The sequence below is a fragment of the Pristiophorus japonicus genome, chromosome 11, assembly GCF_044704955.1.
Source record: "Pristiophorus japonicus isolate sPriJap1 chromosome 11, sPriJap1.hap1, whole genome shotgun sequence".
Classification (NCBI taxonomy): Eukaryota; Metazoa; Chordata; class Chondrichthyes; family Pristiophoridae; genus Pristiophorus; species Pristiophorus japonicus.
Window position 1 is genome coordinate 90,263,246 of NC_091987.1, and position 26,763 is coordinate 90,290,008.

Here is a 26,763-nt window from a genome sequence, read left to right on the forward strand (position 1 = left end):
TTCATTGTGTATCTTATGTTGTCATCAGCATGAGTTAAAACATATGTAACAGATAGTTTTGTGTACAAGTGAAATTCTCAAATGATACTTCTCTTTTTAAAAAGATTAAGTTGTCGTTTGAAAGGTTGTTAAACAATTGCTGATGCCGGCATTTGTGTTACCGCATTATGGCTGACCCAATATTTTAATCTGATAACATCTGCTTTCAGGAAATGTTAGTTACTTGCCTTATCATTCGTGGAAAAAGAAACTGCACACCTAAATCAGTTTCACCTCAATTTCAGTTGTATGTTCCACTGCTAAGCGGATACAGACATTATGAAAAACCCAAACCCTTGCTGATATACAGTCTGGCACGCAGTGATAGCCCTCATACCTCACCTGACTCCCATTCATCATGTGCAAGCTATTCATTCATGGTCATGCCATCTGGCATCTAGACATATCCTTCCAGGAGAGGGGGCACTTGATAGTGATCAGGGTTGGGAATCCTGTGTAATATCTCCCTCTGGCTCCCCACAACCGAGGCGCCATGCCCAGGCCAATGCCACACATCAAATCAACTCACTGAACTTTAAGCACTTTGGGAAGTTTTACTATGTTAAATGCGCTATATGTAAGGTGTTGCTGTTGTTGAACTGTCAAATTTCCTAGACTCTCTTATTTACCCCACAACTTTTGCCCAATGTTATTTTTGCCATGAAAACTAATTTCAACGAGGTTACTCACAAGTACTGCATTACGCTTCTCCAATAGATCAGTGAGTTTGGCTGAGCAAGGAAAGTCCCAGGTTTCATTGTCTATGGTGAGTTGCCTCGTCGTGGAGGAGTGGCTACAATTTCCCTCCGTGTTCTGATACTCGAGAGGGAAAAAACGACTTGGGTTTCCACCTACGATTGCTATCTTGCAGGAATTGCACTGAAGGGCAAATTATACCTCACTGTCTTGAAAAGCAAGAAAGTTGGGAGGAAATATATCTGTCTCTACTCCATTGATCATGTTTTAAAAGAGACGTAAAACAGTATTGAAGAATATAGGCATTTTTTATGATTGATTACATCTATAATAATCGCCAGAGGGAAGATTTTGTATAAGTAATGCTTGATCTCCAAACGTAATCAAACAAAATTTCAGAATATTTATCCCTCAGAACAATCTCCATTGTTTCACCCTGATTTGTGATCCTCCAAAGAAATCACCAGCTCTCCCCCACTGCTCCCCTCAGCAGCACAGGAACGATTATTTCTCAGGATTACCTCCATCTGTACCTAGTCCTCTGGATTCTAACAGAAAATGCTGGAAATCTCAGCAGGTCAGGCAGCATCTGTGGAGAGAAACAGAGTTAACGTTTCAGGTCGATGGCCCTTCGTCAGAATTGGCAAAACTTCAAAATGTAACAGATTCTTAAGGAAGTGCAAGGGGCACTGAAAGGGGGAGGGGAGGAAAGAACAAAAGGGAAGGTTTGTGATAGGGTGGAAGGCAGGAGAGATTTGAGAGACAAAAGGGATGATGGGCCGAATTGAGATGGTAATGGTACAAGTTAGGTAATGGTACAAGTTAGGAAACAAAAGATGAGTCTAGATAGGGTGTGAATGGCGGAATAATTACCAGCTGCCATGGAAAGCCATTCTCTCCAATAGATCAGTGAGTAAATGCATTGTATGGTGTTTGGCTGAGCAAGGAAAGCCCCAGGTTTCATTGTCTATGGTGAGTTGTCTCGTAGTAGAGCAGTGGAGGAGTAGCTACAATTTTCCTCAGTGTTATGATACTCGAGAGGGAAAAACTGACCGGTTCCCACCTATATTTCCTAAAATTCACTATAAGCCCACTGACCCCCACAGCTACCTGGACTACACTTCCTCCCACCCCGCATCCTGCAAGGACTCCATTCCATTCTCCCAGTTTCTCCGTCTCCATTGCATCTGTTCTGACGATGCCACCTTCTACACTAGTGCCTCAACCGAGGATTCCCCTTCACCGTGGTTAACATGGTCCTCGACCCTGTCCGTTCTATTTCCCGCACTTCTGTTCTCACCCCTTCCTCTCCCTCTCAGAACCATGACAGGGTGCCCCTTGTCCTCACCTTTCACCCCACCAGCCTCCACGTTTAGCGGATCATCCGCCGTCATTTCCGCCACCTCCAACATCATCCCACCACTAATCACATCTTCCCCTCCCCTCCCAGCATTCTGAAGGGACTGCTCCCTCCTTGACACCATGGTCCATTCCGCAGTCACCCCCCACGGTGCCTTCCCGTGCAAGCGCAGGAGATGCAACACCTGCCCTTTTACCTCCTCCCCACTATCCAGAGCCCCAAATACTCCTTCCAGGTGATAGTGATTTAGTTGTACTTTCAATTTAGTATACTGTATTTGCTGCTCACGATGTGGTCTCCTCTACATTGGGGAAACCAAATGCAGATTGGGTGACCGCTTTGTGGCGCACCTCCGTTCAGTCCGCAAGTGTGATCCTGAGCTTCTGGTTGCCTTAATTCACTTGTCACTTTAATTCTCTGCTCCACTCCCACTCTGACCTCTCTGTCTTCAGCCTCCTACACCATTCCAATGAAGCTCAACGCAAGCTCATCTTTCATTTAGGCAATTTACAGCCTTCTGGACTCAACATCAAGTTCAAAAATTTCAGACCATTACCTCTGCCCATATTTAGTTCCATTTCCTCCCTTTATTTTTACAAACCCCAAACCCCTTTTATTTTTTTCTCTGTTTCCCATGGCAGCTGGTAATTATTCTGCCGTTCATCATTATCATAGGCAGTCCTTCGAAATCGAGGTAGACTTGCTTCCACTCTAAAAGTGAGTTCTTGGGTGACTGTACAGTCCAATACGGGAATTACAGTCTCTGTCACAGGTGGGACAGACAGTAGTTGAAGGAAAGGGTGTGTGGGGAGTCTGGTTTGCCGCATGCTCCTTCCGCTGCCTGCGCCTATTTTCTGTGCTTCTCCTGCCTTCCACCCTGTCACAGACCTTCCCTTTTGTTCATTCCGCCCCTCTCCCTTTCAGTGCCCCTTGCACTTCCTTAAGAATCTATTACATTTTGAACTTTTGTCAGTTCTGACAAAGGGTCAGCGACCTGAAAGGTTTACAATGTTTCTCTCCACAGATGCTGCCTGACCCGCTGAGATATCCAGCATTTTCTGTTTTTATTTCAGATTCCAGCATCTGCAGTATTTTGCTTTTGCCTCTAGTTTCTAAGCCACTTTCTAAACATATATTTATCCAATCCTTTTTGAAGGAATTAATCGACAGAAAACCGATTATTTATGCTGGGACTCTCGACCACATACCCACTACAAGCTTGTTCTGGTGGATTAATTTCTGGAACAACTTCCTGACACAATTGGTAAGGACAGGATCTAAAGATATGTTGTGCAGGACTAAGTTGGAAAATAAAAGAGGTAGGTATAAGTGTAACATGTGCCTCCAATATTGGTCAAATATAACTTACAGTATTTAATATAGATTATCATTACTCTCCAAGATGATCCTGCAGTGGTGGGCAGTTTTGGCAAGGAAAAGCAAGGCCCAGCAGTACTTGATGTGGCTAAATAAATTGTGCACTAGATACAAGGTTAAACTCTCATCCAAAGCACAGCACTGTCTAACACTGTAGAAGTCCCTTAGTACTGCACTGAAGTGTCAACCTAAATAATATGCTCAAATCTCTGTATGTGACATAGGGTTTAAACCCTCAACCTTCTGACACAGGTGACGATGCTGAAAGACTGAAACCTTTGTCAAGGTGAGCACCATAGTCAAGTCCAATTGGGTAACTGTTGACAATTAGGAAATACATTTAATATGATTGTTGTTGTAATTTAAAGGTCCTCAGTGTTCACACAAAATTATTTTGTCAGCATATTAGTGGCAAAGACATTTATCCTGATGATGTGGTCAAGTCAGGCACTTGCATAGATTGAGATTGACATTTTATAATGCAACCATCAAATTTGAGGAAGGCCCTTGAAAATCTGAGTTGCAGAGAAGACTTTCTTCTCTGTAATGGTTTGGGACCCAACCCCTGAGCTGGAATTAGGGAACATAGGGAAGCTATGACGCATTCAAGGATAAAATTGAACGCCTGCCTTTTCTTTGTTTTAGCTGAGTTTTATTTTATTTCTATTTAGTTCCTTGGCGGGAAGGAGGTGAGACAATGTAAGTTAGAATTTAATGGAACATTGTACCGTGATGTGTTACACTGATGTCATGCATGCTGGGAAGGAAATTAGCCTATATTTATAATGAATGTTTCTTCTTGCAGTTTGTGATTAATCTAAAAAAACATTCAAAACAAAAATTAGTGTTCTATTTGTGGGTATAATTATTCATAAATAATAATGTACTTCTAAACCAACATTGCTGGAAATAGAAGATGGGTAAGTTTTATAGTTTTTCCTATGATGTATGATCTGCAGTTAACTAGAACATAGCTACCGAGGCCAAGAGAATATGGACATTGTATCCATGTGAAAATTTAGTTTGCACAAATTAGTGTTTCGTTTGCAGTTTGTAGGATATGCCATAAATGTAACTCAGTGTTCCACTGTTTCCCCCTACTGGCAGACTATTGAAAAAAAAACATATTTATTTATGTATATATAGAAACATAGAAACTATGGGCCCAAGTTTCCACACAATAAAAAACGGGCGCCCCTCCGAGCTGGGCGCCCGTTTTTCGCGCCTAAAACGGCGCCGGAAAAAAACCGCGCGATTCTGGAGCGCCCTGCAGCTCCATGTCTGCTTGGCGCGGCGCCCAGGGGGGCGGAGCCTACCATCGCGCCGATTTTCTAAGCAGCAGGGGGCGGGTACAATTTAAATTAGCCTTCGTGGTGCCAGCAACCCTGCGCGTGCGCGTTGGAGCGTGCACGCATGCGCAGTCTCACACAAACATTGGCACTCGGCCATTTTTAAAAATACTGCAGAAAAAGTGAAGATTTGTTTCTTGGACCCCTGCAAAGGCTTGTAATTTAATTTTTTTTGATATTTCTGTGTGTGAGGGAGTGCTTTTAGCAGCACTGCTGAATAAATCACCTGCTGAAATCAGTGAGTTCAGCTTTTCACTGCTAAACTTGCAGAACCGGTGCTGCATTGGTGCATGCAAATTAAGGACTGTGTGTTTGGAGAAATAAGAGTGCCAATTCAACTTTGCAATAATACGTGGTGTTGACAATGCAGCACCCATTCTGCAAATTTAAATATAAAACTGTCGATGTGGCTGCCTCTCCCTGTCCAAATGGCCTCAGTCCCCCTCACAGCTCGAAGGCTGCTGCTGTATCTTCGGCTGCCGGCCAGCCACTGACGCCGCTGATATCCTATGGCTGAATGGCCTCACGTCCGTCCGCTGCTGATTCTTTGGCTGCCGGCCAGCCACTGACGCCGCCCCTAAAGTGTGGCCGAATGGCCTCAAGAACCTTAATGAGCTGCGTGTGTCCTGTGTTGATTCTTCGGCTGCCGGCCAGCCACTGACACCGCTGCTATCTCATGGCCGAATGGCCTCACATCGGTCCGCTGATTCTTCGGTTGCTGGCCAGCCACTGACGCCGCTGATATCTCATGGCCGAATGGCCTCGGGTCCGTCCGGTGCTGCTTCTTCGCGGCCAGCCACGAAGAGAATGAAGGCCTGCCTCAAGCACAGCAGCTCAGCTCGAAACTTGCTGCCGCTGCCATCGAGACACTGACGCCACACCGCTGCCTGTCTCCAACATGAAAGGCCTGCCTGAAGCACTTTCACACAGGTAGGAACATGGTTTATTTAATCTTTTCTTTGCTTATAAATTTTTATTCAGGTTGGATTTATTTGTATAATATTTGTATAAGTATAACTAAGGATTGATTGTAGAATTTAATGACTTCCCCCCCTCCCCCCCCCCCCCACCTCGTTCCCTACGCCTAATTTGTAACCTACGCCTGATTTTCTAAAGTGTAGACAAGGTTTTTTCGAACGTACAAAAATCTTCACTTACTCCATTCTAAGTTAGTTTGGAGTAAGTTTTCACTCACGAAACTTTGAAATCAGGCGTAAGTGGCCGGACACGCCCCCTTTTGAAAACAAAAATTCTGTTCCAAAGTGAAACTGTTCTACCTGACAAGAACTGGAGCAAACTAAATGTGGAGAATTCCGATTTTTAAGATACTCCGTGCGACACCAGTTGCTCCTAAAAATCAGGAGCAAATCATGTGGAAACTTGGGGCCATAGAAAATAGGTGCAGGAGTAGGCCATTTGGCCCTTCTAGCCTGCACCGCCATTCAATGAGTTCATGGCTGAACATGCAACTGCAGTACCCCATTCCTGCTTTCTCGCCATACCCCTTGATCCCCCTAGTAGTAAGGACTTCATCTAACTCCTTTTTGAATATATTTAGTGAATTGGCCTTAACAACTTTCTGTGGTAGAGAATTCCACAGGTTCACCACTCTCTGGGTGAAGAAGTTTCTCCTCATCTCGGTCCTAAATGGCTTACCCCTTATCCTTAGACTGTGACCCCTGGTTCTGGACTTCCCCAACATTGGGAACATTCTTCCTGCATCTAACCTGTCTGAACCCATCAGAATTTTAAACGTTTCTATGAGGTCCCCTCTCATTCTTCTGAACTCCAGTGAATACAAGCCCAGTTGATCCAGTCTTTTTTGATAGGTCAGTCCCGCCATCCCGGGAATCAGTCTGGTGAACCTTCGCTGCACTCCCTCAATAGCAAGAATGTCCTTCCTCAAGTTAGGAGACCAAAACTGTACACAATACTCCAGGTGTGGCCTCACCAAGGCCCTGTACAACTGTAGCAACACCTCCCTGCACCTGTACTCAAATCCCCTCGCTATGAAGGCCAACATGCCATTTGCTTTCTTAACCGCCTGCTGTACCTGCATGCCAACCTTCAATGACTGATGTACCATGACACCCAAGTCTCGTTGCACCTCCTCTTTTCCTAATCTGTCACCATTCAGATAATAGTCTGTCTTTCTGTTGTTACCACCAAAGTGGATATGTATAATTTTAATAAAGTGGTATGATGAAGTGTTTTGCAAGACACTTTACCATACTTATAGGGGATACCCTATTTATCATGAGAGATGTCACATAATTGTATTGTCAAGAGTTGAATTTTTATAGTACTATTTACTTAGCAATTTAGCACAAAATATAGAAAAATTAGCATACATAGCCAAAAAATAAACACAATATCAACGGTATACAAATCATAGAATCATACAGGAATTTACAGCACGGAAGGAGGCCATTTCGGCCCATTGAGTCCGCACTGGCCAACAAAGAGCTATCCGGCCTAATCCCACTTTCCAGCTCTTGGTCCGTAGCCCTGTAGGTTACGGCACTTCAAGTGCACATCCAAGTATTTTTTTTAAGTGGTAAGAGTTTCTGCCTCTACCATCCTTTCAGGCAGTGAGTTCCAGACACCCACCACCCTCTAGGTGAAAACATTTCCCCTCAAATCCCCTCCCCCCAATTACTTTAGTGTTTTATACAGTTCAAGCATAACCTCCCTGCTCTTGTATTCAATGCCATGGCTAATAAAGGCAAGTATTCTATATGCCTTCTTAACCACTTTATCTACCTGGCCTGCTACCTTCAGGGATCTGTGGACACTTTGTTCCTCTACACTTCTCAGTGTCCTACCATTTAATGTTCATTCCCTTTCCTTGTTAGCCCTCCTCAAATGCATGACCTCACACTTCTCCAGATTGAATTCCATTTGCCACTGTTGTGCCCAACTGGCCAGTTCATTGATATCTTCCTGGAGTCTACAGCCACCCTATTCATTATCAACCCCACAGCCAATTTTTGCATCATCTGCAAATTTCTTCATCATACCCCCTACATTCAAGTCTAAGTCATTGATATATACCACAAAAGCAAGGGACCTAGTACTGAGCCCTGCGGAACTCAATTGGAAACAGCCTTCCAGTCACAAAAACACCCATCAACCATTACCCTTTGCTTCCTGCCTCTAAGCTAATTTTGGATCCAACTTGCCACTTTGCCTTGGATCCCAAGGGACGTGGGATATTGTCAAAAGCATTGCTAAAATCCATATACATTACATCAACTGCACTACCCTCATCGACCCTCCTTGTTACCTCCTCAAAAAATTAAATCAAGTTACTCAGACATAACCTTCCTTTAACAAATCCATGCTGACTGTCCTTGATTAATGCGTGTCTTTCTAAATGAAGATTTATCCTGCCCCTCAGAATTTTTTTCAATAATTTTCCCACCACCGAAGTTAGGCTGACTGGCCTATAATTATTCGGTTTATCCCTTTCTCCCTTTTTAAACAAAGGTACAACGTTAGCAGTCCTTCAGTCCTCCGGCACCACACCTTTAGCCAGAGAGGATTGGAAAATGATGGTCAGAGCCGCTGCTATTTTCTCTTTTGCTTCTCTGAACAGCCTGGGATATATTTCATCTGGGCCTGGGGATTTATCCACATTCAAAGCTGCTAAACCCCTTAATACTTCCTCTCTCACTATGTTTATTTCATCTAATATTTCACCTCCTCCTCCCTGATTGCAATGTCTGCATTGCCCCTCTCTTTTGTGGAAACAGACGCAAAGTATTCATTGAGAACCATACCCACGTCTTCCACCTCCACACATGGATTAGCTTTAAGGTCTCTAATAAGCCTTACTCTTTCTTTAGTTATCCTCTTGCTCCTAATGTATCAATAAAATATCTTTGGGTTTTCTTTGATTTTACTTGCCAACATTTTTTCATGCTCTTTCTTTTTGCAATCCTGATATCATTTTTAATTTCACCATTGCACTTTCTATACTCCCCTATGGTTTCTGCAGCCCTCGATATCTGTCATAAGCCTCCCTTTTTTTCTTTATCCTACCCTGTATGTCACTTGACATCCAGGGGGCTCTAGATTTGTTAATCCCATCCTTTTTCTTTAAGGGAACCTACTTGCTCAGAACCCTCAGGATCTCCTCCTTGAATGCCTCCCACTGCTCTGACACTGATTTACCCTTCCAGTAACTGTTACCAGTCCACCTTGGCTAAAACACATCTCAGCTGATTAAAATTGGCTCTTCCCCAATTGAGAAATGTTATTCCTGGTTTATCTTTGTCCTTTTCCATAACTACCCTAAATCTAACTGAATTATGATCACTAGTACCAAAATGCTCTCCCGCTGATACCCCTTCCACTTGCCCAGCTTTATTTCCTAAAACTAAGCCCGAACCGTCCCCTCCTTTGATGGGCTTGCTACATACTGGCTAAAAAAGTTCTCTTGAATGCATTTTAGGAATTCTGCACCCTCTATATCTTTCACACTAATTCAAATATTAGGATATTTGAAATCCCCTATTATTGCTGCCCTATAGTTTTTGCACTTCTCAGAAATTTGCCTACATATTTGCTCTTCGATCTCCTTCTGACTGTTGGGGTATATAGTCCACTCCCAGCAGTGTGATCACCCATTTTTGTTCTCCAATTTAACCCATATGGCCTCATTTGATGATCCTTCTGAGATATCATCCCTCCTCACAGCTGCAATTGTTTCTATAATCAATACTTTGACCGCTCCTCCATTTTTATCCCCCCTCTAACCCGTCTGAAAACCCTGTAACCAGGAATGCTGAGCTGCAGACCTGCCCTTCTTTCAGCCTTGTCTCAGTAATAGCTATAATATCATACTCCCAAGTGTTTATCTGTGCTCTTAGCTCAAATGCCTCATTCCCTAGACTCCTTGCATTGAAGTACATACCATTTAGCACTGCCAAGCTCCCTTATTGTGTATTTTCAGTCTGTTTCCTCTGCCTTCCAAATTCACTTGCTAATCTTCTGCTTTCCAATTCCAGCTTTGCTTCTCACCCTACTGAATCCACTCTCAGGTTTCCATCCCCCTGCCAAGCTAGTTTAAACCCTCCCTAACAGCACGAGCAAACCTCCCCCCCATGAAGATATTGGTCCAGGCTCTGTTGAGGTGTAACCCGTCCGGCTTGTACAGGTCCCACCTTCCCCAGAAATGGTCTCAATGCCTCAGAAATCCAAAGACCTCCCTCCTGCACCATCTCTCCAGCCACGCATTCATCTGCTCTATCCTCCTATTTCTGTACTCACTAGCTCATGGCACTGAGAGTAATCCAGAGATTACTACTTTTGAGGTCCTGCTTTTTAATCTCTTTCCTAGCTCCCTGAAATCTGCCTGCTGGACCTCGTCACTCTTCCTACCTATGTCATTGGTACTGATATGGACCATGACCTCTGGCTGTTCCCCTCCCCCCCCCCCCTTCAGAATGCCCTGTAGCCATTCAGTGACATCCTTGACCCTGGCATCAGGGAGGCAACATACCACCCTGGAGTCATGTCTGCGGCCGCAGAAATGCCTGTCTGCTCCCCCAACTATCGAATCCCCGACCACTATTGCACTTCCAATCTTCTTCCTCCCCCACCCCGCCCCCCACCATGCAGCTGAGCCACCCGTGGTGCCGTGGACTTCGCTCTAGCTGCACTCCCCAGAGGAACCATCGACCCCACCAGTACTCAGAACAGACTACTGATTGGAGAGCGAGATGCACTCAGGGGACTCCTGCACTATCTGTCTGGTCCCCCTCTTCTGTCTGGCGGTCACCCATTCCCTCTCTTTCTGCACACTCTTAAGCTGCGGGGAGATCACCTCCTGCAACGTGCTATCCACAAAGTTCTCAGCTCAGGGATGCACTGCAGTGACTCCAGCTGCCGCTCAAGCTCCAAAACACGGAGCTCGAGCTGCCGTAGCTGGTGACACTTCCTGCATAAGTGGCCGTCCAGGCCATGAGAAGGGTCCAGGAGTTCCGTAATGGCACAGGATGTGCATTCCACGGGACTGAGCTGCCCTGCCATGCCTCTATTTATAGACGAAGAACTTACTTAACAGAAATAAACTTAAAACTTAAATAGAACTCACCAGCTACTCACCAATCAGCTCCTTCCCTTGTGCCGACGTTACTTCTTTTTACTCTGACGCCACTCTCTCGAATTTTGCCTCTCTGGTCCCGCTGCAGCTCCCACAAAGGTCCGCCTCCTCCGGAATATTGTGTATCAGAAAATCAGACACACTTACAGATGTGGTGCAATACTTGGTATTAGTGCCATGTTATGTGCACAGAGTGGCGGTGTACCTGGGTGGGAGCAGACCGAGGCCCGAGAGTGGGGATAAAACCCACAGCAGACCACAGCATACGGCCAGTATGATCTCCTGGACGAGTTTACATCGCCTGGTTGGGTCGGAGAGGAATTTTCCCAGATTTTTCCCCCAATTGGCCTGGATTTTTATCTGTTTTTCTGCCTCTCCCAGGAGATCGCACTGCTCCGGATGAGGAGAACTCTGCAGTGTGACATCACAGTAAGGCAGGTAAGTGATTGGTAGTGATTGTGGGCTAAGTTTTTCTTTTAAATTAACATATATCATATAACTAAATACTAAAAACTAACCTTTGTTTAACTAATTTAATAAACTATATAGGTTAAATACTTGATTAACACTAAACTAATTAATTCAATAATATAATGGAAAAAGAGATGTGTTGCTGCTGCAATGTACGGGAGTTTCTGGACATTTTTGGTCCAGGGTGACTACACCTGCGGTAAGTGTCTGCGGCTCGACAAACTTCGGCTCCGAGTTGAGGAGCTGGAGTCCGAGCTGCAGACATTGCGAGACATCAGGGAGAGAGAAAGTTACCTGGACCTTTTGTTCCTTGAGGCAGCCACACCCTCGAGATTAAATACTTTAGAATTGACACATGGTCAGGGTCAGGAGGGTGTGACTGCGAGTGAAGCAGTTAAGGGAATCCAGGAGGTAGTATTGCAGGAGCCTCAGTCCGTGCACTTGTCCAATAGATTTGAGGTTCTTGCAACCCTTGTGGGCGAGTGTGCAGACTGCAGGGTGGATGAGCAGACTGACCAAGGCACCGTGGTGCAGAAAGCCATTCAAGTGGAGGGAGTAAAGAGGCAGGTGGTTGTAGTAGGGGACAGAATAGTTAGGGGGATAGATAGAGTTCTCTGCAGCCGAGAGTGTGCGTCCCAAAGGCTGTGTTGCCTACCCGGTGCCAGGGTAAAGGACATCTAATATAAAAACAGATAGCAAGAGTTTCTATCGGTATATAAAAAATAAAAGAGTGGCTGAAGTAAATGTTGGTCCCTTAGAGGACGAGACCGGGAAATTAGTAATGGGGAACATGGGGATGGCAGAAACTCTGAACAAATATTTTGTATCAGTCTTTACGGTTGAGGACACTAACAATATTCCAACAGTGGATAGTCTAGGGGCTATAGAGGAGGAGGAACTTAACACAATCACAATCACTAAGGAGGTGGTACTCAGTAAGATAATGGGACTAAAGGCAGATAAATCCCCTGGACCTGATGGCTTGCATCCTCGGGTCTTAAGAGAAGTAGCGGCAGGGATTGTGGATGCATTGGTTGTAATTTACCAGAATTCCCTGGATTCTGGGGAGGTCCCAGCAGATTGGAAAACTGCAAATGCAACGCCCCTATTTAAAAAAGGAGGCAGACAAAAAGCAGCAAACTATCGACCACTTAGCCTAACATCTGTGGTTGTGAAAATGTTGGAGTCCATTATTAAAGAAGCAGTAACAGGACATTTGGAAAAGCAATATTCGGTCAGGCAGAGTCAGCATGGATTTATGAAGGGGAATCATGTTTGACAAATTTGCTGGAATTCTTTGAGGATGTAACGAACAGGGTGGATAAAGGGGAACCAGTGGATGTGGTGTATTTGGACTTCCAGAAGGCATTTGACAAGGTGCCACATAAAAGATTACTGCGTAAGATGAATGTTCACTGGGTTGGGGGTAATATATTAGCAGGGATAGAGGATTGGCTAACTAACAGAGAACAGAGAGTCGGGATAAATGGTTCATTCTCTGGCTGGCAACCAGTAACTAGTGGGGTACCGCAGGGATCAGTGCTGGGATCCCAACTATTTACAATCTATATTAACAACTTGAAAGAAGGGACTGAGTGTAATGTAGCCAAGTTTGCTGACGATACAAAGATGGGAGGAAAAGCAATGTGTGAGGAGGACACAAAAAATCTGCAAAAGGACATAGACAGACTACGTGAGTGGGCAAAAATTTGGCAGATGGAGTATAATATGGAAAGTGTGAGGTCATGGACTTTGGCAGAAAAAATCAGAGCAAGTTATTATTTCAATGGAGAAAGATTGCAAAGTGCTGCAGTACAATGGGACCTGGAGGTACTTGTGCATGAAATACAAAAGGATAGTATGCAGGTACAGCAAGTGATCAGGAAGGCCAATGGAATCTTGGCTTTTATTGCAAAGGGGATGGAGTATAAAAGCAGGGAAGTCTTGCTACACCTATACAGGGTATTGGTGAGACCACACCTGGAATACTGCGTGCAATTTTGGTTTCCATATTTACAAAAGGATATACTTGCTTTGGAGGCAGTTCAGAGAAGGTCCACTAGGTTGATTCTGGAGATGAGGGAGTTGACTTATGAGGAAAAGTTGAGAGGTGATCTTTGTTATGTATTAATGCTTGAGGGTCACCGCGGTCGGAGGTCATCGGGCTGTACGCATGTGGCATGTGTGCCTGGTCACCTGTATATAAGCTGTGTGTTTTTGACCGGCTGGAATAAAGATGGATAAGGTTGCACCTGAGTGAGTTTACAGTAACCAGACTCCTGTGTCATTACATTCTTTTCGAAACGTATAAGATTATGAGGGGGCTTGACGAGGTGGATGCAGAGAGGATGTTTCCACTGATGGGGGAGACTAGAACTAGAGGGCATGACCTTAGAATAAGGGGCCGCCCCATTTAAAACAGAGATGAGGAGAAATTTATTCTCTGAGGGGTGTAAATCTGTGGAATTCGCTGCCTCAGAGCTGTGGAAGCTGGGACATTGAATAAATTTAAGACAGAAATAAACGATAAGGGGATAAGGGGTTATGGGGAGCGGGCAGGGAAGTGGAGCTGAGTCCATGATCAGATCAGCCATGATCTTATTGAATGGCAGAGCAGGCTCGAGGGGCCGTATGGCCTACTCCTGTGCTTATGTTTCATGTGTAAATATACCATACGAACATAAGAAATAGGAGCAGGAGTATGGCTCGAGCCTGCTCCGCCATACAATAAGAGTTTCACGTGGAAATCAGGAAGTTGCTGTTCAATTTTTTTCCCCTGCTCCTCCACTAGCTTCGCCACACTGGTACCTTGTCGAGAGATTCAGCAGTCAATCACGTGAAGGGCATGAAGATGCAGTAGATCGCCACTAAACAAGCCAGAAAAAGTTAGGGCCTGTCATTCAAGTTGTCATGATAAGTATTAATTAAACTCTCTGGCAATGAAAGTGTGTTTTTACAAGTATGAAGTCTCATTTCTTCAGATTTTAATTATTGTTGGGGATTAAAAAACATTTAAAATAAATGATTATTTCTGTCTTTTATCTGATGGTCTGATCATGGGCTCAGCTCCAATTCCCTGCCCACTCCCCATAAACCTTTACTCCCTTACCACTCAAAAATCTGTCTGCCTCCACCTTAAATATATTCAATGACCCAGCTCTCTGGGGCAGAGAATTCCACAGATTTACAACCCTCAGGAAATTCCACTTCATCTCACTTCCAAAACTATGCCCCCTAGTTCTAGATTCTCCATGATTGGAAACATCCTCTCTGCATCTACCTTGTCGAGCCCCCTCATTTGGCCCAAGTTTCGGATCTCCGATAGAACGCCGTACTTCAGAGAGGCCCGCCTATTTTCTAGAACTCAAAAAGCACCCAAAACTTACCTCGCGATTCTCCGATATCTGTAGGCCCGTTTCCAGCTCAGCGCAGCGCAGCAGGAGCTGCTGGGGGCGGAGCAAATGGCTTTTTGAGCAAGCAGTGCTGGCAGGGGGGTGGGGCTAGGGCCCAGTGTCATTTTGAGTGCCGGCAGTGTTGCACATGAGCGTTGGAGCGTGCGCGCATGTGCAATGGCACACAAACATTGGCAATCGGCCTTCTTTAAAGAGACATGCAGAAAAGTGATTTTTGGATGTGTGGAGCTGTGCAAAGCCTTCTGACTGAATTTTTGTGCCTGACGGAGTGCTGTTAGCAGTACTATGGAAGAAATCAGCTGCTGGAATCAGTGAGTGCTGTTTGTTGCTGCTAAACTTCCAGAACAAGTGCTGCATAGGTGCATGCAAAATAAGGACTGTGTGTTTTGAAAAATCAGAGTTTCAATTCAATAGAGCAATGGAACAACGTCCACGACGAACGAAGAATTTCTTACAAAAGGAAGTGGCGACACTAGTTAATGTGATTGAGCAGAGATGGCAGGAGCTGGATACCAGCAACAGAGGTCGCACAATAGTGCCAGCCAAAGAAATGAAGAAACGCTGGAACTAGTTGCAGAAGATTACTGCGCAGTGGTGCATACCATGAGATCTGGAAACCAATGTAAAAAGAAATGGAACAACCTTGGTCAAGTGGTTAATGTAAGTAATATTTTCATTTTTCAATGGAATCTCAATTGTAAATGTGACCATCTGTATATGTCCCACCCTGCAGAAAGATGCACTCTGTAAAAAGTTATATTTTAATCTTTGCAGAAGAAAGCGGCCCACGACAAAAGGGAAAGAACTCGAACAGGAGGAGGCGTGCCAAATCTGCATCCATTGGCACCCTTGGAACAGAGGGTTGCTGCTTTGATGAGTCATACCTGGAGAAAAGCAATCAGTACTGCACAAGCTGGGCCCACACGCGAGGGAGAGGGCAAGTCCTGAAAATGCATTGTGGCCCTTCAAAATCAACCTGCTGCCTGGCCTGCTATGTGTGAGACTACTCATGCCACCCATCCTGCCCCCTCTTGTGCTGCTAACCATTTGACTGTTCTGTTATATTTTGCTGAAGATGATGCCAATCCTGAAGTTCCAGAAGAAGAACCAGATGTGGACGATCCAGACCAAGGATGGATGCAGGGGTTGACTGAAATGTCTTCAGGGGAGACAAGAAATAAGGGATGTGTGCAATAAATGTACAGCAGTTATCATGGGTGACTTTAATCTACATATTGATTGGGCTAACCAAACTGGTAGCAATGCGGTGGAGGAGGATTTCCTGGAATGTATTAGGGATGGTTTTCTAGACCAATATATCGAGGAACCAACTAGAGAGCTGGCCATCCTGGGTGATTTGAAATTAGAAGGGACTAATTGGCAATCTTGTTGTGCGAGGCCCCGTGGGGAAGAGTGACCATAATATGGTAGAATTCTTTATTAAGATGGAGGGTGATACAGTTAATTCAGAAACTAGATCCTGAACTTAAGGAAAGGTAACTTCGACGGTATGAGGCATCAATTGGCTAGAATCGACTGGCAAATGATACTTAAAGGGTTGACGGTGGATAGGCAATGGCAAACATTTTTAAAGATCACATGGATGAACTTCAACAATTCTACATCCCTGTCTGGAGTAAAAATAAAACGGGGAAGGTGGCTTAACTGTGGCTAACAAGGGAAATTAAGGATAGTGTTAAATCCAAGGAAGAGGCTTAGAAATTGTCCAGAAAAAGCAGCAAACCTGAGGATTGGGAGAAATTTAGAATTCAGCAGAGGAGAACTAAGGGTTTAATTAAGAGGGGGAAAATAGAGTACGAGAGGAATCTTGCTGGGAACATAAAAACTGACTGCAAAAGCTTCTATAGATATGTGAAGAGAGAAAGATTAGTGAAGACAAACGTAGGTCCCTTGCAGTCGGATTCAGAAGAATTTATAATGGGGAATAAAGAAATGGCAGACCAATTGAACAAATACTTTGGTTCTGTCTTCACGAAGGAAGACACAAATAACCTTCCGGATGTACTAGGGGACCGAGGGTCTAGTGAGAAGGAGGAACTGAAGGAAATCCTTATTAGGTGGGGAATTGTGTTAGGAAAATTGATGGGATTGAAGGTCGATAAATCCCCGGGGCCTGATAGTCTGCATCCCAGAGTAGTTAAGGAAGTGGCCCTAGAAATAGTGGATGCATTGGTGATCATTTTCCCACAGTCTATTGACTCTGGCTCAGTTCCCATGGACTGGAGGGTAGCTAAGGTAACACCACAGTTTAAAAAAGGAGGGAGAGAGAAAACGGGTTATAGACCGGTTAGCCTGACATCAGTAGTGGGGAAAATGTTGGAATCAATCAATAAGGATGAAATAGCAGCGCATTTGGAAAGCAGTGACAGGATCAGTCCAAGTCAGCATGGATTTATGAAGGGGAAATCATGCTTGACAAATCTTCTGGAATTTTTTGAGGATGTAACTAGCAGAGTGGACAAGGGAGAACCAGTGGATGTGGTGTATTTGGACTTTCAAAAGCTATTGACAAGGTCCCACACAAGAAATTGGTGTGCAAAATCAAAGCACATGGTATTGGGGTTAATGTACTGACGTGGATAGAGAACTGGTTGGCAGACAGGAAGCAGCAAGTCGGGATAAACGGATCCTTTTCAGAATGGCAGGCAGTGACTAGTGGAGTGCCGCAGAGCTCAGTGCTGGGACCCCAGCTCTTTATAATATACATTAACAATTTAGATGAAGGAATGTAATATCTCCAAGTTTGCAGATGACACTAAACTGGGTGGCGGTGTGAGCCGTGAGGAGAACGCTCAGAGGCTGCAGGGTGACTTGGACAGGTTGGGTGAGTGGGCAAATGCATGGCAAATGCAGTATAATGTGGATAAATGTGAGCTTATCCACTTTGGGGTCAAAAACACGAATGCAGAATATTATCTGAATGGCAGCAGATTAGGAAAAGGGGAGGTGCAACAAGCCCTGGGTGTCATGGTTCATCAGTAATTGAAAGTTGGCATGCAGGTACAGCAGGCGGTGAAGAAGGCAAATGGTCTGTTGACCTTCATAGCTAGGGGATTTGAGTATCGGAGCAGGTAGGTCTTACTGCAGTCTTAGGATAAGGGGTAGGCCATTTAGGACTGAGATGAGGAGAAACATCTTCAATCAGAGAGTTGTTAACCTGTGGAATTCCCTGCCGCAGAGAGTTGTTGATGCCAGTTCATTTGATATGTTCAAGAGGGAGTGAGATATGGCCCTTACGGCTAAAGGGATCAAGGGGTATGGAGCAAAAGCAGGATAGGGGTACTGTGGGAATGATCAGCCATGATCTTATTGAATGGTGGTGCAGGTTCGCACGGCCGAATGGCCTGTTCCTGCACCTATTTTCTATGTTTCTATGTTTTGAACTTAATATGTATCAGTCCACATCAACAGACATCAGTGTTTTGAACACTTGCATAGGTTCTGGTCCAACATTCTATGGTTTCACAGATTTCGAGGTTGCGGGTCCCAGTGGTGCTGGTGGTCGTGGTGGTGTAATGCAGCATTTTATACCCAGTGCCCCACCTTCCCAGCCTGCGCCTCCCATTGGAGTGGTGCCGCGAGGCAGAGGAGAAGGACAATGGAAACATGCTCTCCTGAGATGCAGCGTGCAAAGATGTGGGTCAGGTTGTGGCATTGGGTGTGGAGAGCAATGACCTTACCCAATCACTCGTGGACAGCGTCAGTGCGATGGGTGAAGAGGTAACGGGACTGATGGGAGAAATAGCAGTAATGACATGGGAAATGAGGGAGGAAATGTCAGAGGGAGTGCAAGTGGCGGCACAGGCCGTCAGAGAGGTAGCTGCTGCAATAAGTGTACACAGCCCGGCCAATCAAATGACACCCCCATGAAGAAGTGAACATTCACCGAGATGTGGATGAGAGATGGTTGCAGCCTTTCCTTGCTGCTTTTGTTCTTGTTCTTCTTGATGTAACTTGTCATGTATCTCACTTTACTGTATATAACGGTATCTTACCATGCTATACATGACTGTAACTGGATATGACCTGTAACAATAAGCATACCTTACCACCAGGGGTGCACTTGCAGGAGACACTCCATACCTGTCCCACTGTGGTATATAAAGGGAGGTCTCAGGCAAGTGCAGCATTGGAGAGCTGGAATTCAAGGTGCAGGTCCTGAGTGACCTTGACTTCAGCATGTGTCTCATGTAAGTCAGTACATTAGAGTCAGGACTTAACATAACTGTAGTAACTTTTTTCAAATTAAAATTGTTTTGTAAGTTTTGTAACTTTACAACTTATAAATGATCTTAGGGTTTTTAAAGTGATCTTAGAGAGTGTAAATATTCTCACATTTTGTAAGGTATTTAATTTTGGATCTAAAAAGTGATCTTGAAGTTTCAGTGATCTTAAGAGTGTAAGATTTTTCACATTGAAATTGTTTTGTAACTTTACAAGTTTATAAGTGATCTTAAAGTTTTTAAGTGATCTTAAAGAGTCACGTTGTATCAAACTTTACTTTAATACTTATTTTATCACACTAACGTGCAGTGCATTGTGAACCTTTCAATAAAATATTTTTACATTAAAACTGAATCATGTTCCATGAACACAACACAACATAGGAACAACTCCAAAAAATAAACATGTCCATGCACAACAGTTGTCGCTGAGCCCTCAGGCATAAGTAATTGAAGTGTTCATGGATGAGCTGCGGGTGCAGGGCTCGAGCAATTGTTAAAGGAGCACGATGGACTGCCCTCCTCCGACGTCATGCTCCGGCATCAGACACTTGCATGGTTCGTCGTCATTATTGTGTTCCTAACACAGATGAGACTGCACACAGGGAGGTTAAAGTAACAGTGACTCAGTCTTTATTAAGACACTCCAGAGTGAGGAATAGGCCTTAGGGGGCCGGCTTATATACAGTGCTCCCAAGGGATGCTGGGATCCCAGAGTCCCACCCAAAGTCAAAGTGAAAACTATTTACAAGATGAGGTGTTCGGGAGCCTTTCTTTCCCTGGTGGACTGACTCGGTACAAATGTCTGTTCTGGTGTGTTGGCTGTGCCCTCGCTGGGCTGGCATGTTGTTGGCCCTGCAGGACTTGTTGGGTTGTTGGGCGTGATGGGTTCAACTTCCTGGTCCAGGGTGGTGTTGTTGATCTTTTGGGTGTGTGTTGTGGGCTCAAAAAAGGTGGTGTCTGCTGTGGGTTGTTCAGAGCAGTCTGTGAACCGCAGCCTTGTTTGGTACAGGTGCTTTCTGCAAATTTGTCCATTGTCTAGTTTGACTACAAACACCTTACTCCCTTCTTTAGCTATCACCGTGCCCACGATCCACTTGGGACCATGTCCATAGATTAGTACATACACAGGGTCATTCAGATCAATTTCCTGTGACACAGTGGCGCGACCATCGTTTACATTTTGTTGCTGCTGCCTGCTCTCTACCTGTCTGGTTTTAAGTTTCCTTTTCATGATTAGCACAGCCGGGGGCACCCCTGTGAGCGAGTGGGGCCTTGTGCAGTTGCTGAGCAGTACTTGGGACAGGCGGGTTTGGAGTGAGCCTTCTGTGACTCGTTTCAGGCTCTGTTTGATTGTTTGTACTGCCCGCTCTGCCTGCCCATTGGAAGCTGGTTTAAATGGGGCCGAGGTGACATGTTTGATCCCATTGCGGGTCATGAATTCTTTAAATTCGGCACTGGTGAAACATGGCCCGTTGTCACTGACCAGTATGTCAGGCAGGTCGTGGGTGGCAAACATGGCTTTCAATGGTGGTGGTGGCAGTGCTTACCGACATTATTTCACATTCAATCCATTTTGAAAAAGCATCCACTACCACCAGGAACATTTTACCGAGAAACAGACCCGCATAGTCGACATGGATCCTCAACCATGGTCTGGAGGGCCAGGACCACAAACTTAGTGGTGCCTCTCAGGGCGCGTTGCTCAACTGAGCACACACGCTGCATTGCCGTACACGGGACTGTAAGTCAGAGTTGATATCAGCCCACCACACGTGGGATCTGGCTATCGCTTTCATTATTACTATACCCGGGTGTGTGCTGTGGAGATCCGAGATGAATGTCTCCCTGCCCTTTTTGGGTAGCACTACGCGGTTACCCAACAACAGGCAATCTGCCTGAATAGACAACTCGTCCTTTCGCCGCTGGAACGGCTTGATTAGCTCTTGCATTTCAACGGGGCTGCTGGCCCAGCTCCCGTGCAGTATACAGTTTTTTACTGCCCAGGGACAGCAGAGGATCTTGGCTGGTCCAAGTCGTAATCTGGTGGGCCGTGACAGGTGATTTATCATTTTCAAACGCTTCCATGACCATCAACAAGTCTGCAGGCTGCGCCACCATCAACAAGTTTGCAGGCTGCGCCATTTCCACCCCCGTGGTGGGCAATGGTAGCGGACTGAGACCATCCGCACAGTTCTCGGTGCCTGGCCTGTGGCAGATGGTATAGTTATACGCTGATAGCGCGTGTGCCCACCTATGTATGCGGGCTGAGGCATTAATATTTATCCCCTTGTTTTCAGCGAACACAGATGTGAGGGGCTTGTGATCGGTTTCCAGCTCAAATTTGAGGCCAAATAGGTACTGATGCATTTTCTTTACCCCGAACACACACGCTAATGCCTCTTCCTCAATCATGCTGTAGGCCCTCTCGGCCTTAGACAAGCTCCTGGAAGCATAGGCGACAGGTTGTAACTTCCCCGCAATGTTAGCTTGTTGTAATACACACCCGACTCCGTGCGACGACGCGTCACATGCTAACACAAGTCTTCTACACGGGTTATAAAATACAAGCAGCTTGTTGGAGCATAAAATGTTTCCGGCTTTCTCAAAAGCAATTACTTGGTTGTTTTCCCCATACCCAGTTCTCACCTTTATGCAATAACACATGTAGGGGCTCTAAGAGGGTGCTTAACCCCAGTAGGAAGTTACCAAAATCGTTGAGTCCCAGGAACAACCGCAGCTCCGTGACGTTCTGTGGCCTGGGCGTGTTCCTGATAGCCTCTGCCTTGGCGTCTGTGGGCCGAATGCCGTCCACCGTGATCTTTCTCCCCAAAAACTCCACTTCTGTTGCCATGAAGACGCATTTCGACCTCTTCAGCCGCAGCCCTATGCGATCCAGTCGCTGGAGGACCTCCTCCAGATTTTGTAGGTGCTCGACGGTGTCCCAACCCGTGACCAATATGTCGTTCTGAAAAACCACCGTGCGTGGTACCGACTTGAGTAGGCTCTCCATGTTTCTCTGGAAGATCGCTGCAGCTGACCGAATTCCAAACGGGCATCTTGTTGTAGATGAACAATCCCTTGTGCGTGTTGATGCAGGTGAGGCCCTTCGAAGACTCCTCCAGCTCCTGCGTCATGTAGGCCGAAGTCAGGTCGAGGTTGGTGAACGTCTTGCCTCCTGCCAGCGTCGCAAATAGGTCATCTGCCTTAGGTAGCGGGTATTGGTCCTGTAACGAGAAACGATTAATAGTTACTTTATAATCGCCGCAAATCCTGACCGTGCCATCACTTTTGAGTACTGGAACAATCGGGCTGGCCCACTCGCTGAATTTCACTGGGGAGATGATGCCCTCACATTGCAGCCTGTCCAGCTCGATTTACACTCTCTCCCTCATCATGTGAGGTACTGCTCGCGCCTTGTGGTGAATGGGTCGTGCACCAAGTGGATCCGCACCTTCGCCCCGGAAAAGTTTCCAATGCCTGGCTCAAAAAGGGAAGGAAATTTGTTAAGAACCTGTGTATATGAGGCCTCATTGACATGTGATAGCGCTTGGATGTCATCCCAGTTCCAGCGGATTTTGCCCAGCCAGCTTCTTCCAAGCAGTGTGGGGCCATTGCCCGGGACAATCCAGAGTGGCAGTTCGTGCACCGTGCCCTCGAAGGTTACCTTGACCAGGACAGTGATAAGCTCTTTGGTGTACGTTCTGAGTTTCGTGTGAATGGGGCTCAGGGCTGGTCTGAGTGCCTTGTTGCACAACAGTCTCTCAAACATCTGTTTACTCAAGATGGATTGACTAGCACCAGTGTCCAGTTCCATGGCTACGGGTAAGCCAGTCACTTTTACATTTCGCATTATAGGTGGACATTTCGTCGAAAATGTGTGCACCCTGTGTACTTCAGCATCTGCCTCCTCTCTCTGAGGCTCGAAATTGCTTTGATCCACCATGGACTGATCTTCCTCTGCCACGTGGTGGTTTGCAGGTTTTACAGAGCTTGTTCCACAGCTCTTGTAAACATACCCTTTGAAGCGGCATGAATAGGCTGAATGGAAGCCTCCACAATGCCAACAAAGTGTGAATTGCCTTGCATTCATCCTTTGTTGTGGACTGACTCATCTGGGTCACCTGAGGCCTGCGGGCAGTTGCAGACTCGTGGTTTCTGCCCTGTACATTTCTGCTCGCAAACACGGTTCCAGTTATTTGATGAACATTGCAAGCACTTGTGTGCTGAGAGATTTGTTTGGTGTTATCACTGGTGTGCTATCGCAATGGCCTTACTGAGGGTCGGTGTCTCTACAGTCAAAGGATTTCGTTGGATGGTCTCGTGGCCAATGCCCAGTAAAAAAAAGTCTCTGAGCATCTGCTCCAGGTAGCCATCAAACTCACATTGTCCTGCAAGTCACCTTAGCTCGGCGACATAGCTCGCCAATTCTAGACCTTCAGATTGCTGGCACGTGTAGAACCGATACCTCGCCATCAGCACGCTCTCGCTCGGGTTAAGATGCTCCCGAACCCAGTGTACACAGCTCCTCATACGACTTATCCGTGGGTTTCACCGGTGCCAGAAGATTCTTCATGAGGCTGTAGATTGGTGCCCTGCAGACCGTGAGGAGGACCGCTCTCCTTTTTGCAGCGCTTCCTTCTCCGTCCAGCTCATTGGCTACAAAGTACTGGTCTAGCCATTCAAAATAGGCTTCCCAGTCCTCACCCTTCGAGAACTTCTCCAGGATGCTCACAGTTTGCTGCATCTTTGCGTTGGATTCGTACACTCTTCGCCAGTTATTGTATTCCTAACACAGATGAGACTGCACACAGGGAGGTTAAAGTAACAGTGACCTCAGTCTTTATTAAGACACTCCAGAGTGAGGAACAGGCTCAGAGGCTTATACACAGTGCTCCCAAGGGATGCTGGGATCCCTTGGGACTTCAGGGGATCCGGTCCCTGGTGGCGGAATATGGGAGTGCATGCTTTACAGATACACAACAGTCATCATCCTCATCCTGCTCTTCCAAATTACTATCATCAGGCACTCTCACCTCATGTGGGTCTTCTGGTTCCACTACCAGCTCCTGCTGCCTCATGATGGCTAAGTTATGCAGCATGCAGCACACAACAGTGAACTGACCGACAATCTCAGGGGAGTATTGCAAGTGGCGCATCAGAAAAATAGAAACATAGAAAATAGATGCAGGAGTAGGCCATTCGGCCCTTCAAGCCTGCACCGCCATTCAATAAGATCATGGCTGATCATTCACCTCAGTACCCCTTTCCTGCTTTCTCTCCATACCCCTTGATCCCTTTAGCCGTAAGGGCCATATCTAACTCCCTCTTGAATAAATCCAATGAACTGGCATCAACAACTCTCTGCGGCAGGGAATTCCACAGGTTAATAACTCTGGGTGAAGAAGTTTCTCCTCATCTCAGTCCTAAATGACTTACCCCTTATCCTTAGACTGTGACCCCTGGTTCTGGACTTTCCCAACATCGGGAACATTCTTCCTGCATCTAACCTGTCCAGTCTCGTCAGAATTTTATGTTTCTATGAGATCCCCTCTCATCCTTCTAAACTTCAGTGAATACAGGCCCAGTCGATCCTGTTGTGTATCTGTAAAGCATGCACTCCCATGTTCCGCCACCAGGAAGCTCATCCCCTGAAGTCCCAAGTGATCCCAGCATCCCTTGGGAGCACTGTATATAAGCCGGCCCCTAAGGCCTGTTCCTCACTATGGAGTGTCTTAATTAAAGACTGAGGTCACTGTTACTTTAACCTCCCTGTATGCAGCCTCATCTGTGTAAGGAACACAATAGATCCAGTCTCTCATCATGTCAGTTCTGCCATCCCTGGAATCAGTCTGGTAAACCTTCGCTGCACTCCCTCAATAGCAAGAACGTCCTTCCTCAGATTAGGAGACCAAAACTGAACACAATATTCCAGATGAGGTCTCACCAAGGCCCTGTACAACTACAGTAAGACCTCCCTGCTCCTAACTTAAATCCCCTAGCTATGAAGGCCAATATACCATTTGCCTTCTTCACCGCCTGCTGTACCTGCATGCCAACTTTCAATGACTGATATACCATGACACCCAGATCTCATTGCACCGCCTCTTTTCCTAAACTGCTGCCATTCAGATAATCTGCCTTCGTGTTTTTGACCCCAAAGTGGATAAGCTCACATTTATCCACATTATACTGCATCTGCCATGCATTTGCCCACTCACCTAACCTGTCCAAGTCACCCTGCAGCCTCTTAGCGTTCTCCTCACGGCTCACACCGCCACCCAGTTTAATGTCATCTGCAAACTTGGAGATATTACATTCCTTCATCTAAATCGTTAATGTATATTGTAAATAGCTGGGGTCCTAGCATTGAGCCCTGCGGCACCCCACTAGTCATTGCCTGCCATTCTGAAAAGGACCTGTTTATCCCAACTTTCTGCTTCCTGTCTGCCAACGAGTTCTGTATTCACGTCAATACATTACCCCCAATACCATGTGCTTTAATTTTGCACACCAATTTCTTGTGTGGGACCTTGTCAAAAGCCTTTTGAAAGTCCAAATACACCACATCCACTGGTTCTCCTTTGTCCACTCTACCAGTTACACCCTCAAAAAATTCTAGAAGATTTGTCAAGCATGATTTCCCTTTCATAAATCCATGCTGACTTGGACTGATCCTGTCACTGCTTTCCAAATGCGCTGCTATTTCATCTTTAATAATTGATTCCAACATTTTCCCCACTACTGATGTCAGGCTAACCGGTCTATAATTACCCGTTTTCTCTCTCCCTCCTTTTTTAAAAAGTGGTGTTACATTAGCTACCCTCCAGTCCATAGGAACTAATCCAGAGTCCATAGACTGTTGGAAAATGATCACCAATGCATCCACTATTTCAAGGGCTACTTCTTTAAGTACTCTGGGATGCAGACTATCAGGCCCTGGGGATTTATCGACCTTCAATCCCCTCAATTTCCCTAACACAATTTCCTGACTAATAAGGATTTCCTTCAGTTCCTTCTTTTCACTAGACCCTCGTACTCCTAGTATTTCCAGAACGTTATTTGTGTCTTCCTTCGTGAAGACAGATCCAAAGTATTTGTTCAATTGGTCTGCCATTTCTTCATTCCCCACTATAAATTCACCTGATTCCATCTGCAAAGGACATACGTTGGTCTTCACTAATCTTTTTCTCTTCACATATCTATAGAAGCTTTTGCAGTCAGTTTTTATGTTTCCAGCAAGCTTCCTCTTATACTCTATTTTTCCTCTCCTAATGAAATTCTTTGTCCTCCGCTGCTGAATTCTAAATTTCTCCCAGTCCTCAGATTTGCTGCTTTTTTCTGGCCAATTTATATGCCTCTTCCTTGGATTTAACACTATCCCTAATTTCCCTTGTTAGCCACGGTTAAGCCACCTTCCCCATTTTATTTTTCTCCAGACAGGGATGTACAATTGTTGAAGTTCATCCATGTGATCTTTAAATGTTTGCCATTACCTAGTCACCGTCAACCATTTGCCAGTCTATTCTAGCCAATTCATGTCTCATACCATCGAAGTTACCTTTCCTTAAGTTCAGGACCCTAGTCTCTGAATTAACTGTGTCACTCTCCATCTTAATAAAGAATTCTACCATATTATGGTCACTCTTCCCCAAGGAGCCTTGCACAACAAGATTGCCAATTAGTCCTTTCTCATTACACATCA